Source organism: Etheostoma cragini, chromosome 1, assembly GCF_013103735.1.
Source record: "Etheostoma cragini isolate CJK2018 chromosome 1, CSU_Ecrag_1.0, whole genome shotgun sequence".
NCBI lineage: Eukaryota > Metazoa > Chordata > Actinopteri > Perciformes > Percidae > Etheostoma > Etheostoma cragini.
The window spans coordinates 2,416,995-2,429,780 of record NC_048407.1 but is presented as its reverse complement, the minus strand read 5'-3'; the positions used below and the strand labels follow the sequence as shown (position 1 = coordinate 2,429,780).

At 41.3% G+C, this 12,786-nt stretch overlaps 1 long non-coding RNA gene across 1 annotated transcript in view; it reads left to right on the top strand.

The window, feature by feature from the left end:
- The first annotated feature begins 8,175 nt into the window (after positions 1-8,175).
- LOC117946990 overlaps positions 8,176-12,786 on the top strand; it is a 12,837-nt gene continuing 8,226 nt past the window's right edge. The window contains exon 1 of the long non-coding RNA XR_004657135.1: positions 8,176-8,186. This is a non-coding gene — a long non-coding RNA (uncharacterized LOC117946990). The remainder of the gene's footprint in view (positions 8,187-12,786) is intronic.

Here is a 12,786-nt window from a genome sequence, read left to right as displayed (position 1 = left end):
GAGGAGGAATCGCAGAGTAGCTATGAGCAAGGATGCACAAGAGCCGCCTTCCTGTAAACTGTTACTAACTCCGCCCATGCAGTTGGTGAAATCACATGACGATTCAGAGAAAAGGACGTCTCATCTCTGGTTGTATCTCATAACCCTTAAATTGCCTCATCGAGTCCTCCACTTGCCTCCCATCCTCGTTTCTTAGTCCCTCCCACCAAGGATGCTTGTGAGAGACACTATGAAATCATGGGAGAGGCAAATGTGTTTTAAAGGGGTGGAATGTGTAAAGGTACTTTTGTTGTCACATACATGTAGCGAAATTCCTTCTGCATGTAACCCGTTCCTTATAAGAACAGTGGGCAGCCAATCACAGTGGACCATCTGGACCAATCACACTGAGCCAATACCTTGATCAAGGGAACTGACTGGAGAACCTAGTAGATGTTTTTTGATGGTTGGGGAAAACCGGAGGACACCCGAGGAAACATAAAGCATACAAACTCCACACAGAAAAGCCCAGAACGACCTGGATTAGAAACCCAGAACCCTCTTGCTTTTAGGCCACAGTTCTAACCCTTGGTCCCCCATGCTGCACACATTCATCAGCTCTAGGGGTTGAGTGAGCAACTCCTCCAGCTGCACGGCTTCCGGGAAAGCTGCTCATGTGTATCCTTGCCTATATCTCCTCGGATATTCCTCTAATTATAAGAGATGGCCTTTACCGAGGAGCGACAGACTTTCGGTTCAGCCGAGGCCCGAGGAGCTGTCAAACAAGGGGGATGAGGCACATTTCCTAGATCTTTTCTCCTTCAGTGCTTCCGCGTTGAGACAGACTAAGACTAGAGAAAGGGAAGTGTTTGACTGTGCTTCTACCTATCACGATACCATGTCTTGATTTATTTTGCATGTTCTTCTCATGTGTCATGTCTTGTTTTCCTTCCTGCCTTGTGTGTTTCCCGCCTTTGTGATTGTCTGGCCCGCCCCGATGTGTTTCACCTGTTCCTCGTTGGCCCCCTTCTCACCTGTCCCTCGTTAACACCCTCGTTTTCTCGTGTATATCAGCCGGTGTTCTCTTGTTTCACTGTCACTCAGTTTGTTCCTAGCTTTCTGTGTCTCTTTCTGTGCAGTTTTTTCCAGTTTGCTTTCTTTCTAGTGTTTCTGGATTTTCATCTGTGGCCTTGCAAACTGTGACACTACCTCTGCTATCATTGGCTTTAGTCACACAAACTGAATGTGTCCACATGTGATGTATCTAGGCATTAAAGCTGATCCATGCATATCTTTGTATCTTTTCTTTCAAACACCCCAAAGAGAATATCCAACCAAGCAGAGCAAAAGTGATGCAGTTATGATGAAATGGTGCTGTTGGTGTTTATACTGGCAGGAAATCACTACCAACAGGATGTCCAAACTGCCCCCTTGACAGCAGGGAGCAGCATGCTGCTGAGAGAGCGGGGGTACTCACCAACATAAGACTTTTGCTCTCTATTTACTCTATTTCTTGGTATTGCTTTTGATGGATTAAAGCTACAGTCGAGCATCACATTCTAGCGATGGTGGTAAACATGAGCATGTCTGCAGATTGCTGGTGGATCTTTGGATGATTTATGGATGTCAAAATAAAGAAGACAAAGTATAGCTTCAATAGCAGCTCTATAGAGCTGTAGCAAAACCTACAAAAACTGTTAATTTATCATGCATCCACACTACTGTATTTGGATCATGGAAACATAAATATGCTGAGTTAATCTATTATTTATTTGCAATCCACCTATCTGTGGATGAGAAAGTATTATTTTGCTGTGATGGTGACTCAGGGATAGCCAAAAACCTGTTGGGACCCCACATGTTGACTACTAATTAACTGGAAATCTTCCCATTACTTTTGCAATACTTTGCCATAGACCAATAAGTTGGTGAAGAGTATGTTTTGGCCTGAGCTGGGCAGTCCCATCAATCCCCTGGAGCTTCTAACATGGCAAGGGTTGATTCTCTGGAGATTATGCATGTGCATTACATTTCATGGCAATAGATTTCCCATACATCTTATTATTTGGGTTGTTTGGGGGAAAAATGTTTGGGATGTAGAGCATATGAATGTAAGCAAATTGCAAGAGCACATTGCTAGTAGATTACTTTATAACGTAAAGGTTGTATTTCTACTGTCATCATACTCAAACCAAGGATACAGTGATCCTGAGTCATCACATCCTGTCTGAAACTGCTCTAAATGATCCGACTGCGGTAGACCAGATACTGTACCTCGCTCTGACCCAGCAGAGTCCACATCCACCATAATCCTTTTTACATTGATCACTTTCTAGTCTGTCTGATGCCTGATAGAATTATTTCCATTTCTGCAGTCAGATGGTTTACAGACTCTTTGTCTTTAACGTGGCCAAATCATCACTGACAACTTCCAGAGGTGGTGTGGGGGATCTTGGGTGGCTTTAATACCTCTTTTTAACCAGTCTGATACCAGTGTAAAGCTGCTCTGTGCATGGTCATACTTGATGGGAAGAGACATGATGTTCATACATAATTTCCCTCAGACTGGACGTGACTGGGATGAGCTTTTCTACTATATAGTTTGAAAATCTGCCTGGTCTATTTGTTTGAATCAGTGGTCCTAGTAGCATTAGTCTCTAAATCTTTCAGACAAGCAGACAGTGGCTGTGGATGAATGGACTTCCACCAGAGTCTGAACTAGCTTTGCTGTGCAGAGCAGTAGGATGTGGAAGGCATTGTCATCGGCCATCCGCGCTTCCTTTCTCCACTTCCTACTTCCTGTCAGGCCAGTAGCAATGCAAAGCTAGGGTATTCCTCTGTCAAATGCTGGGAAAAACTGTGTGTGTGTGTACGTGTGTGTGTGTGTGTGTGTGTGTGTGTGTGTGTGGGGGGGGGGTTATGTTAATAAGAGCATTTTGCCTTTTATGTTTGTACAGGTAGAGGATGATAACAGATGGCAAGGCAGTAGGAAATGACGCCATATTTACATTTCTATGAACTTCTGCTCGGCAAGCTGTTTTTGCAATAATAATGTTATGTGTGTCAGTGCCCATGGTTTTATACAGTGCCTATAAAACATACACCCCCACTAGGTAGGGTATAGGTAGGTTTATAGTAGGTACAACTAGGTAGGGTATGGGTAGGTTTTTTTATTGTCATACAGTATTGAATTTAATGAGATCAGGCTGTTTTCTTAAAGATAATTTTTGGGCATTTCTTTAGCCTTTATTATTGACAGGACAGATGAAGACATGAAGGGGGGGGGGTGACACACAGCAAAGGGCCCCAGGTCGGAGCTGAACCCGGGCCGCCGCGCCTAGGAGCAAACCTCCACACATGGGCCCCCGCGCTACCAACTGAGCTATCCAACTGAGTTTTGGATAATTATCAATAGAAGAATACCGTGTAATTGAAGTATTTAACCCCTCAGTGTCAGCATTGACTGGACAACCGCTGCTAGACATTAACATGTTGTTTTAAAGCCACAATAACCCTCACGTTGTCCTCTGGTCAAATTGACCCTTTTTTCCTATATCTATGTTCTTTTTAACTACCCAATTTATAATTACCCAAAATAACATGATAGATTTCACACAAATCTCCACTTTCATTAATGTTGGGGCGTCTTATTAATCGTCTTATAGCATTTGAAAAAAATTAAAGTGGTTTCCAAACAGTATTGTGTACAAGTTGACATGTTCCAGTTTGTGATTATCCATCAACATACTTTTCTTTAATTTTAGTCTCAATAATTCCTAATTCCTGCTTTTCTAACTCAAACATGAGGTATATTTTTGTGGTTTGTGGTTTTACATTGTTTTCTTTTCCTCCTTCTGTGGTTTTTTTGGTCCTGTCTTGGCTTGTCTTCTCATGTTTGTGTCTTGTGCTGCTGTTCCTGTCTTGCGTTCCCCTGTGTGTCTGTCTGATTGTCCCGCCCTGATGGGATTCACCTGATGTATCACCTGTTCCTCGTTACCTCTTCTATTTAACCTCTGTGTTCCCTTTGTCTCTTGTCAGATCACTTTGTCCTGTCAACGTGTTCTCGTTGGTGTTCCTGCGCTTCCCTCTTTGAGTTTTCCTTGTGTAGTTTTCCAAGTCGTTGTTTTTGCCTTCCTTTTTTCCCCTGCACCTTTGTCCATGTTTTTTTTATTTTTGGGACATTGTGATTTATCTGGTGTTTTGTGGACTTTGTTTTTTATTAAAGTTTTTCTGAAGCTCTCACCTCCCTGAGGCCTTCTCTGCTTTTCGGTCTTCCATCCCACGTCACAAATTTCCTATAAATGAGGTTTAGTGACCATAAATTCAAGATATAACTTTAAACTAAAGTCAGGTTAGTGTTACGTAGTGTTGGAAACATCAACAAAAGTGACAAACATTGAAGAAGAGGGACATAAATGTCAGAAAAAGTTAAAAACTTTGAATAAAAAACGTCAATAAAAGGGTTGATTTTCAATTTTGACGCAAAGACACAAAACTCTTTGCTCACATCAGACCGTAGTACTCTCTTCAAGCTGACTTCTGCCCAACTATAGCTGAGATATCATGAGTTTTCTTAAACGTGTCTTTCTCTTTGCTGCTGTCCTACAAAGCTGGGACTGGTGCAGTCTCTCGTAGGTCTCTTAGTGGGCCCGTCTCCTTGCATGCTCACTCCCTTTCTTTCTGGCATAACTGAACTCTTGTGTTCTTGTCTCCATGTTGCTGACCGTGCTTTTCAATCACAGAGGATCACAGAGTTGTATGTAGTGGTATTTTGTCTTCATGGTTGAGGTTTTGCCAACAAGACAGACACACCAAAAAATGGCTCTTCCAGATAAACTCTAACTCTAACTATAAATTCACATCACTTTTTCCAGATCTATTTGAACTATTTCTGTTGATCAATGTCAAAAATCTACTTTGACTCGATGTTGTAACCCTATACAACATGAAAACTACCAAGCGGTGGATGCTAAAGTATGTGCATGGCTGTTTGGACATGCATTAACACAGTTGTGTCTCCTTTGTCGTCCCGCCAGACTAAACGGGCCTAGCTACTGATTCCCATCAGCGGCTGCCACAGTGAGTGGCTGGGCTTTGTGGGCGAGCTGTTTTTAGACGGAGGGAATGTCACTGGATTAATGTGGCTAATGTTAAAACAGCTGCTGCCATGAATAGCTGGATGAGGCCTCGCGGTTAACATCCACATCCAGACAGTGCGAGTCAGGAAATGTTGCAGGTGAAGGTTAAGACAATAGAAAGTGAACACACTCATAGTATAGAAAGTGTAATGGGATTGTCTTGACACACCTAAATGTCTAGCTCAGGTCTTTATAATCCCACTCACACACTCTCACACATGTTCTTATTCTCTTCTCTTCACACTGGTCTGTCACTCAGCTTTCTTCTTCTCCTGTTAGAAATACTATTCTCAGTCTAACGTGTGTGAAAGACACTTTTACATAGGGTTACTGTGTAATATTTGTTTTACAGTTGTACTCTTTTTTTCCAAATATCAGTTGTAGACTGATTCTTGCCAGATGTTTGCAGGTCTCCGATGCTTTTCAGGAGTTTTCCATGAAGACAGTTTTAGATGGTGTTGTTCTTGAGATCAGCTAAGGTCATTGCGTCTGTACACCTCTTCATACAACCAACCGCCTAATTTTACATTTTAATTACGTAAAGCTACTCCAATCAATATTTTTTACATTCTGAACATATGAACTTACTTTGTGTAATTTGAAAGAAGTTATATTATCACTTGATTCCGCAACTCCATTTGCCAACCAAGCATTTTAACATTTTATCATGCAGTCACTTCGTTTACTGTTTTGGTTCTGTCTCATTGTCCCCATCCTCAGCTGTCTCCTGTCTCCTGTCAAAGCAGCTGATTGACTGAGAACATAAACCATGGTATCCCCATTGGAACCAACTTTTTTTAGGATTTTAATTATTTTCGCTGATAACAACTCACGTCAATACTGCAGAGGCACTGCCGTGTAACTGACGTTACATTCCTCTACTGTTACCTATGTTGCAATTGGAAAAGTTCAGCGGTGATTTCAAAGTTTATTTTTACTATTCATTTAGTTATTATTTGTTTTTTTTTCATAAGGAAATGGCTGTCAACACGGATTTTCAATCAGTCTTGGTGGATAAAAATTTCACGTGGTCTTTTTTTTCTTTTCTTTGCACAGTTTTAATGACAAATAAAACAAAAGTAACATTATGTACAGTGCAGGGAGAGGCAGAAAACCCAATTTGAAGCCTCCATCTAAATATTAGAATTTGACTAAATTTGAAGAATGTAGTACACTTACAGAACAGAATGACTACATAATAATAATTTAAAAGTAATAAGTCATCTCCGTCATCTCTTCCTTACTGATTGTAGTTAGCTGGTGAGTCACAAACAGTAGTTGGTGAATGATAAATTAAAAAAGAATTTTATTCAGACTCATCCATCCATCTATGTCTGCTTCTCCGGTATCTGGTCGCAAGGGCAGCAGCTCCAGCAGGGGACCCCAGACTTCCCTTTCCCGAGCCACATTAACCAGCTCCGACTGGGGGATCCTGAGACGTTCCAAGACCAGGTTGGGGATATAATCCCTCCACCTAGTCTTGGGTCTTCCCCTAGGCCTCCTCCCAGCTGGACGTGCCTGGACCACCTCCCTAGGGAGGCCCCCAGGAGGCATCCTCACCAAATGCCCAAACCACCTGAACTGGCTCCTTTCGACCCGAAGGAGCAGGGCTCTGCTCCGAGCTCCTCTCGGATGACCGAGCTTCTCACCCTGTCTCTAAGGGAGACCCAGCCCCCCCCCCCCCCCTCCCGAGGAAACCCAGTGTTGTTCTTGACCAAAGAATCGGACTTTCTTTTTAAATATTGAATCGTGTCTCAGTCTCTCCATCTCTCTTTTACCTTGCATTTTTTCACACAGAGAGTGCTGCAGACATGTCAGTCCTGCATGCGTACACAACAGCAGCCGTCCCATCAGCAATCTAATCAGCCATGCACATGGACTTTACAGTAGTGCCACTGCTGGCTAACTGCACGTTTGGTTGTGAGAGAAAAAAGAGAAAGCCAAGTCATGAGGTCAGCCAATTCACCGCCCCTCTCCCCTGGCCCAGGGCATTGTGGGAGGTGAGCCAGAATATCGTCCTTCATGGGATAATGGTAGATGTTTGTCCCCTGATCCTTGCTGCACTCTTTCCAGCAAAAAAAAAAGAAAGAATCTTGGCCCATTTCTCACTGGAGCGCTCTCTTTTCACGTCCCAACATCTGCTACCACAGACTCTCCCCAAACAACACACTGATGCGTTTTTCACCATTTACTTTCATATAGTATCTAGTATTGTAATGTTTTCAGTGAAGGACTTCCAAAGTAAAATGTTTTAAACGGCGCCATTCATCATTTTGTAACAATAGGCGTCACTTTTGTACAAATGGTGGATATGTCATTTTAGAATGAAACTCTTTAAATATTTAGAGACCAATTAGTCAAACCACAGAACCTGAAGGAAATGCAGTGGTTTGAAGTGACGTCCAAAGGGGATTGAGGTAGATGGGATATACAGTATATCTGCACATGACATATGTACTGTCCACATAGAATACAAACAAGAAGCCAAACCACCGCTGATTTATTTCAGGAAGACTCGATGATCTCAGAGAACATGAAATGAATGAGTGCATCTGAAGAGGAGTCTGTATTGCGAAGAGTGTGCGTGATCTTTATTATTAAAGGTTAACAAATTATTTTAAAATGTCAGCATGCAGTATTTGATTAGTAGAAAGGTGGAAATTGGTCACAACAACCTTGACATGAAAATTACCATAACGAGATGAAAGTGTTTTCCCACAACATTAGAATTTTTGAACGTCAAACTAACTGGAAAAACAAGTCTTTCATTAAAGGGAATTACATTTTTATCAAGTTATCAAATTATTTTGTTATTCACTGGTTTACATGGAATATAATTCCTTTATTGTCATTCTAAACAAGTGCAGTACCTGTACAATGAGATTGAAGCAAAACCTTTACAGTGTTGACACGAAATATAAAAATATGAAATACAAAAATATAAAGTACAGGTAGTGCAGAGAAAATAAATGGGGGGGGGGGACCTGGTGCACAGTCCTGAGTCCTGAGAGCAACTGTATACATTGTGTGAAAAGTAGTATTAACTAAAAAAGAAATAAATATTGCAGTGTAATGAAATGAAATGGTTAAATATTAAATATTGCATTGTATGAAATTGCACAGATTCCAGTGTCCTTTTAAGGTATAAAAAAAACAGTATTGCACAGTAGGAGGGAAGAAGAACATATGCAAATTTGCTGTATCATATTGCTGTATTATATATCAATAAATGGTTTATTCCATAATGTTTTGTCTTGTTTATTATTAATTTAATAGCAGCCATGTCCACCGGGGTCCCCACTCCAATCGAGACAGAGTGCCAGACAGAGTTCATAATGAAGATCCCGAAAGGACCATCATCCAATCACACTAACGAGGAAATGAGTCAGTGTTACCGAGGGAACCAGCAGTCAGCATCACTTAAGATAAGGGCGCAGAGGGCTGCTCTGACGCACACACGGGCCTACGCACACCAACACAGTGACACCACTTAGACTTAGACTTCTCTTTATTGATCCTTTTGGGATGACTTTTGGGATGAAATTGAAGGTTCCAGCAGCAGTTTTAGCAATACAAAAAGAAATAAAAAAATAGATAAAAAAAGACAGTATAAAGACAACAAAATAGCAATAATAATAATAATAAGAACATTCGTCAAATAAACCAAGGAAAGACCATCAATTATTATCAAAAGTGTCAGTGTTGAGTCCAGTTTAAAGTGATAAAGTGATCAGGTGTGAATGTGAATTTAAGTCCAGGTGTGCATGTATGTATGTATTGTATTGTATTGTATTGTATTGTATTGTATTGTATTGTATTGTCCTCTGTGCCCTATTTTCTCCTCCCCCCTAGTGAGGAGTTGTACAGTTTGATGGCATGAGGGACAAAGGAGTCCTTGAGTCTGTTGGTCCGGCACTTGGGAAGGAGCAACTTTCCACTGAACCGGCTCCTCTGGGTGCTGATGACGGTGTGCAAGGGGGTAGACAGGATGCCAGGTTACTATTTCAAAACTAGAAGGGTACTCGGAGACTGGAGACCTCAGCCAAGGTTCGCTCTATCTCTCAATGCTAACGCAGAATGAATTTTCCCGATTATTACGACAGAATATGTGTATCTGCCCCATGATTCGGATCCGCTCCAAAATGCTATGGGCTTGTCTTGGACCACCCGTCCACCAAGTTTTGTTCAAATCAGGCGTGTCGTTTTTTCCTAATCCTGCTGACAGACAGACAGACGGACGAACCAAACCAAAAACACAACTCCTTGGCGGAGGTAAGGATCAGTAAAAGTTGAATATGGCACCAATGAAGTACTACGGAGTACTGGCAATGGCAGAATTAGCTTTTCGAGCATGTTACATTTCTCAATGTTTCCAAAAACGCAAGTGAAACACAACTGTCCATCTTATTTGTGTGTCTCTTAGTTCACACACTCCTCTTTTCCTTTGATCAATTATTCATCCGTCTATCTGACTCTCCAGTGTGGGCCGGTGTTTCTGCAATTACGCCACCTACTCCATCTCTCACACACAACTCAGACGATAAACACAAGGCTTTTTACATTTCATTTTATTTTTTTCATGTCTCTTTTCCTTACTTATGTTAATGATAGGGCTTCATCAGATTGAGTCTGCCTACGCTGCTTGACTGTGGCCATTCTCTTGTGCTTCAGAGGATTTCCACGTGACTCGGGTAATTACTGTACGTCTAGCTGTTCGGCCTACGCATCGGGACACCGCGCCATGGGTGGTGGACCAACCCCAGTTCATGGAAAGGTCAACAAATAAACAGGCGGATCTTGTTTCATACAGTCCTGCTGCCCACTTTGCTTATGGGTGTGTCTGGGACAATATTGTGTGTTTGTGAGGCCATGAAAATTGAGCTCGTATTAAGCCACACTGAGCCCCTTTTAAGAGCATTGATCAATTCCCATGAGTCAAGTGAAGAGTGAAAGTCCCCATGATTGTTAGTAATCTTACGGTTTAATTCAATGGCTATTTCCTCTGGGGGGATCAATGCCATGACTCAGAGGCTGTTTATCACTCAGTGAGTGGACTACAGGCATATGGGAGGGGGTTGGGTCCATGATGTTCAGATGAGGAAGACCTGCAGGAGATTTTTATAGAAATTCAGTATTTACTTATAAACTGCCGCTAATAAAAGTGGTAAATAAAAAGGTGGGACAGTGATCATTATAGTGCACACTGTGACAGTTCTATTACATTGTATTTTCACTGTTTACAGTTGTGTGACTATTTCATACATATACAACATATCCATTTATATCCACTTGAGTTTACTGGAAAACAATTGGTTGTCAACCTTTTTATTTAATAATGTACTTAATTAATGTCATGTTCCCATGTCACAGATTGGATATCTACTACATAAGCAGTTCCAAACCAAAAAAGCAATGTTACCTTCTCTAATAGTTTCATTGAATAGGTTTTAGCGTCCTGAGAAGGTTATATATTCCCATATTCCACAAGAAAAAACAGCATTATTTATGTCATATGTATGAAGCAGAAACAGTAGTTTTTCTACATTCCTATATCTTGGAATTCTTAAATATATAATGAATTCAGATTTAACAAAACGGCGACAAATGTGTTTCTTGATGCTGTTTTTAGAGAGCACCGTGGTCATTGGTGATAAATACTGTATGTATGGATATACTGACTTAACTTGACAAAACCAACAACCCCAGTAACTACAGCCCCAAAAATGAACGATTGAATCAACACTTCTTTGACACAGTTCAACCTAATCTAAGCATATAGAGTCAGGCTAATGGCTGAAATGTGTGTCCCAAATACACTCAGTCAGTTATCTCATGGTGTAACACTAATTCAACTTTTATTCACTCTTATGCACAGTGGTGGACAAAAAGTATTAAACTGGTCTTGGTTCTGAAAGCAGCTGTGCTCCGCAGGGGATCTCTCAGAGGTGCAGGACTGTGTCTGAATTGGATTTACTCTCCTCTGCATCCCTGGCTGTAACTTGTCCTCTGCCTTGTCTGTGGTCCATGTGTCCAAACGTTTCTCTCTCTCTCTCTCTCTCTCTCTCTCTCTCTCTCTCTCTTTCCCCCCTCCTCTCTCTCTCTCTCTCTCTCTCTCTCTCTCTCTCGGGTGTGTTGTATTTGTCTCCACCACTGGAAGAACAGTTAGCGCTATTTTATTTAATCTTGCTATTGCAACACTGTCATTTCCCATTTTGTTGGGTTCAATACATATCTATCCATCTATCTACTATCTCTCTCTCTCTCTCTCTCTCTCTCTCTCTCTCTCTCTCTCTCTCTCTCTCTCTCTCTCTCTAACTACAGGACGTCTTTGACTCATCACAACAAATACCCTAGAGGAAGTGACCTCAGGGGATCCCAGGACGTAGAATCAAGAACACATTGATTTACTTATTGATTGTCTTTACCCTTGTGCTTTAGTAGATATAAGAATCAACCTTGCCTGACTGTTCTTTTTTTGTTATGTATTTATTGCTGTCATTGCCTATGTGTATTGTAATTGGCATATTTGGATTCAACGTTATGGTTATTTTATTAAGGAATATAGAAGCATAGTCCAATCACCGCAACTACTTTTAATTCCTCTCTGACAGTCACAAGGGCAAAGAGCAAAACTATGATGGATTGGAGGGTGAGAACAATGAGAAGAGCTTTAAAGAGAAACTGAGGTCAAGAGGAGAGGGAAGGGGGGGAGAAGCAAGAGGGGCAGAAGGGGAAACAGGGGCTTATTATCTGATAACCCCCGTTTTAGATCTGTAGTTCTTAAAGTGGAAGTCCTCAAGCAAAATGAGTCATGGTTTAATTTACTATAATGATCCCTATTAGGCATCTGACGATGACCCTTTTCCCAGTCTAGATTCTGTCTGTGTGCATCCCCCACCAAATCAATCAAAACTGGATGAAGATGAGGTGTGTTTTCAAAGGAGTTCAGGACATGAAAATACTTTAGGTCAGTAAAGTCCTCTCCTGATCAGTCTATTGAGTCTGCTCATGTCCAAGCTGCCCCCCCCTTACAGCAAACCACAGCATAAAGGATGGCAGAGGCCACCACAGAGTCATAAAAAGTACTAATTTTAGCTATTAGTACACAACCCTAACCCTAACCCTTGGTTTTTTTAAAAGACTTTTAAACTTTGTTGTTAGAACTACATAACTTGTAACTTGTTGATAATAAAACCCTCTCAACGCATCCAAAAAAAGCTTTACAGATGCAAGATCTCTACCCAACAGCTGTAGTAGACACAGGTCTCATGCATTAACCATAAGACCGATAGAAATCTCTCTGAAGAAGACTTTGAAGAACAGATAACAAACAGCAGACACCTAAAACTCAATTAGTTTAGGACAAGTACGTCACATTGATGACCTGGACCCTGTTTCTATTAGAGTGTGTGTGTGTGTGTGGGGGTGTGTGGTCTTGTTCGTACCGTCACCATAGACTGAAACAACCTCTGTAATTTACAGACACAAAAAAATAGTTTAAAAAAAAATTTGTTATGGAAGTGCACAACACTGGTAGGCAACAAAAACTAATGAATATGTGATATGTAACAAAGGCCGTCATTACAGCAAAGCTTGGGTAATACACAGGTGAATACGTAGGAATAAAGCCAACGTGTCGTCCTCCTGCTCTTGTAGAATACACCCAATG